The sequence below is a fragment of the Oryzias melastigma genome, unplaced genomic scaffold (genome assembly GCF_002922805.2).
Source record: "Oryzias melastigma strain HK-1 unplaced genomic scaffold, ASM292280v2 sc01244, whole genome shotgun sequence".
In the NCBI taxonomy this organism is placed as follows: Eukaryota; Metazoa; Chordata; class Actinopteri; order Beloniformes; family Adrianichthyidae; genus Oryzias; species Oryzias melastigma.
The window spans coordinates 1,610-5,695 of record NW_023417828.1 but is presented as its reverse complement, the minus strand read 5'-3'; the positions used below and the strand labels follow the sequence as shown (position 1 = coordinate 5,695).

General features: G+C 41.6%; 1 long non-coding RNA gene across 1 annotated transcript; it reads right to left on the bottom strand.

The window, feature by feature from the left end:
• Positions 1 to 583: 583 nt before the first annotated feature.
• On the bottom strand, positions 584 to 2,651 carry LOC112138919. The gene is made up of 4 exons (XR_002917870.2): positions 2,557 to 2,651; positions 2,344 to 2,393; positions 810 to 881; positions 584 to 739 (listed from the first exon to the last, which is right to left on the bottom strand). It is a non-coding gene; the product is annotated as an uncharacterized LOC112138919 (long non-coding RNA).
• Between the last annotated feature and the right edge of the window lie 1,435 nt (positions 2,652 to 4,086).

Here is a 4,086-nt window from a genome sequence, read left to right as displayed (position 1 = left end):
AAATGAAACTGAAAGTAAAATCCCATCAGCTGTCACAGATATGCTGTCCGAGTGCTGCAGCTGCAACAGCAGTGCCGCTCCTCCGCGGGTTCCTTCACAGCAGCTCGCGGTGAGCTCAGGATCCACCGGGTGGTTCAACCGGATACCAGAACTGTTCTCCTGAACGTAACCCTTCATCTGCATCTAAAACCGTCACCACTGTTGCACACATTTAGAAAACAATGTCCGATGAGACCCTTTCTGTATTGTCATTTGATTAGATTTGTAGTTCAAGTGAATTCATCAATCAGAATGAAATCAGTTCTGAGCTCCAGCTAGAGCTGCTGCTGCTGCAATGCAGCCTAAATGATCATGTTTATTTTATTTTTATTTCTTAATGGGCTTATCAAAGTCTATGTCTTGCTAGCATGTCTGGGGGGTTCCTCAGATCTCAAAGTTCTCCACAGAATGTTCCTCTTTCCATTTCAAAAGTGTCACTGGTGAGTCAATGGTAGAGCATCCTCTTCGTCACTCAGGATTAACTCTGCTACCACATACAATGATAACAGCAAAGCCCCCCAAACCATCACACTTCCACCGTCATGTCTGATGTCCTTCATCTAAAAATCTGGGTTAGTTTGGGTCCAGATGTACCAACTTCCAGAGAATAGCAGACATGCAGCACAGAGAACGGGAACTCACTCGATGCTCTCTGGAGTTCCAGTCAGCGAACACGGCCGCTCCATCAGACCGCCGCTGTCTGCAAACACAACACACCTTCAGTCTCTGACAGCTTTCCCCGCAGCAGCTCAACGCCACATCAAACTCACCGGCTGCTATCTGGATCTTACACCCCGATTCCAGCTGGATCCGTGTGATCTGTTCTCCTCCTCGACCAATAACTGCACCAGACACATCAAAAGAACAATCAGTCCCTGCTGTCTGAGTCTCAGAGCTGCTTAAGTTAATCACAGTTCCACATCAGAGGAGATCGACGGGAAATCAGACACTACAACTTTGTTGATTAATGGGATAAAATGTTCTGTGGAGAAAAGACTGACGAGTTCTAAAGTCCAGAAAACACACGAGGAGGAACCTGTCATGTGTTTGAGTCAAACCAATAAGTTAAAGTAAAAAAAAGATGAGATTAGAAGTTTAATCTTCCTAAAAACTTCTTTCAAATTCTGGCATTTACCAAATGAATAAAGTCAAATCAGCTACGAATGAGCGATAGCTCAGAGGATCCCTAATGCCAAGGTATTCATGTTCAATTCAGCATGTTTTTAACCATTTTAGAACCAGAACCATTACACTGAGAGTGACGCTTAGATTGTTTAAATTACATCTGTCAAAGTCAAGGCCCGGGGGCCGGATCCGGCCCTCCAGGTAACTCTGTCCGGCCCTCCAGATCATTTTATTTTATTCTTGTGTTTATTTCTAACTTGTTTAGTTTTGACAAAATATATTTTTATGGAGAGTAAAATATTGAAAGTTATTTAAAGTTGATTTATTCTGGAATAATATTCCTGCCTTTTTATTATTCATAATCATGTTAAAAAGTTACATTTATTAATACATTCTGCTAGATTTTTGGACTATTGGTATTTACTAAGATTTTTTAGGCTATTTTGGAATTTAGCTAATATTTCAGCTACATGCTAGTTGTTTTGGCTAATTTACACATTTCTTTAAAAGTTTTTTAGGCTGTTTAGGAGTTATGCTAATATTTACATGCTGGCCATTTTAGCTTAATTTAGGGTTTTTTTTCAGTTTTTAGGATATTTTAAAGTTTAGTTATTTTTTTCAGCTATATGCTAGCTGTTTTGGTTAACCTAAGTTTGTTTTTGTTTTGTTTTTTAGGGTAATTTGGCATTTAGCTAATATTTTAGCTGGCTATCAGCTTCAGCATTTTCAGTTTCAACAATTTTAACTATCAATTTCAGCATCTTCAGCGGTCAAATTCAGATTACAGCATTCAGACTAGCATTATCACAGGTAAATCTCTAGTTTATAATTACGTTCAAAAATTACAGTTTTAAAGTTCTAAAAATGTAGTTTTAGAGTGTCCAATAAATGTTTATCCTGTTTGGCTCGTGACCTAAGGTGTGTATTTGATTTTGGACCCCTGTGTGATTGAGTTCGACACCCGTGATTTAAGGGATAACAGTTTTCAAAGCTAAAAAAACAGCAGAACACTTAAAACTTTAAAGAAAAGTCTTGAGGGAAAGCCTGCTAACAGTTCTGAGGTCCAATAACTGAAGGAGACTGACGGACGACGCTCAGATTAACCTCTAATTCAGGTTGGACAGGAGTAAATGTGGAGCATGTGATTCTGGTTAGTAGGATAGCCGCTGTCATACTCACTGAAGCCCACCATTCTGTCTGGAACCTTGTAATCCTCTGTGATGACTCTGCTGCAACACACACACACATCAACATTAACATCCACACTGTCAAATAAGGATGCTGATCCTTCAGCTGGTCGACAAGTTCATGACATTTACGTTTCACACTGATAACAACCAATCCCAGGAAGATGAGCGTGTTAACTTGATCAATAAAAAGAGCTGCTCGTACCTTTGATGGCCCATGGCTGGTAGCTGGTTACCTACTGAGAGACAGAGATCACGATTAGAGAAGAAGAAAGGTAGGACAGTTAAGAGTCAGATTCCAGCTCAGACGAGAAAAACATGTCTGCAAGGGGATGCATCAGAATTGTAGTGGAGCAGGCAGACTTTGCACCTCCCATTTCAGTTGCTGCGTCACAAACTGGAACTTTTTCAAACTGCGGTTTTCATCTGCTCCACATTCATCAGGATTTCAAACACAGTTTAAATCTTAAATTCATTAATACATGCATGAAAAAAACACAAGAGAATGCTAAAAACACAAATTTCATTGGATTTCTTCAAGCTAAAGGTGTGTGGCTTTGGGTTGCCTGATTTAGACAGACAGAATCATTGGAGTTTCTTAGCTCAAACTCAAAGATCTGGCTCAGTTCAAGTGCATGAAAAAAAGGTTCTTATCTGTTTAGCAAACACAACACACATCCCTCACTGTCGTTCGTCTTTAGCAAATTGTAACATGTTTACATCACGTGACTGTGGAGTATGGTGGCCGTTTTGGTTCAGTTCATTTCATGTTCAGACTGAGGAATCTAAGAGTGAACTGAAGATCAGTTCGACTGAAAACGAACCAAGACCACCTTGAAAGATGGGTCAGAGAGCGGTTCCTGGTACAGCTGTGGTGCCAAGGTAGTTCTCTCCGGCCAGGATACACATTCTGACAGGGATAACTACCTCACCAGCACAGCTCCACGGAGAAAGTGGGTGTGTGTTCGTTGTAGACTGGGGGCGGAGCTTGCAGCACAGACTATTCCTGGAGGAAGCGGTTGGCATCGACCTTACGTCAGCACGATAGGACCCGCTCGTTTTCATGGGTATGGGAGGGGCTGCTGCAGACACCGCAGGTTTTTAGAGGATTACTCTTAAATGCATGAACGGATCAAAATACCGCTTTGGGGTTCTTTATAGTGAGGAATGAACATTTCCTTTATCTGTAAACAAGGTAAACAAATGTATGCGAGTCCCCATACCCCCACGGTTACTTCTGCTAATCTTCTCTGTTTAACATTTAGTTTCAGCTGATGGAACATCTGGGGCTCATTTCAAGAAGCAGGTTTAACAGGCTCGGAGTAGACGGGCTTGGAGTAGACGGAGTAGACGGACTCGGGGTAGATGGACAAGGGGTAGACAGAGTAGATGGACTCGGGGTAGACAGACGGGGTAGACAGACTCGGAGTAGACAGACTCGGAGTAGACGGGCTTGGAGTAGACGGGCTTGGAGTAGACAGACTCAGAGTTATCGGTTTCAGAACAGCTGAATAATGTTTGTTTAATCAACTTTGAGTTGTTGGACTGATTCAGGTGCGACCGTCGCGACCAAATAAAGCCCTGAACAATGGAGCAAAGACATTATGATTCACTGTGGCAACGTGAAACAACATAACATTAATTCCAACAGGAAAAAAGTTGCAGAGTTAATGCGTACGTCTACATTTGAATCATTTAAATTCAGGATAAGAACTAAATAATGTCAGGAAGGTCA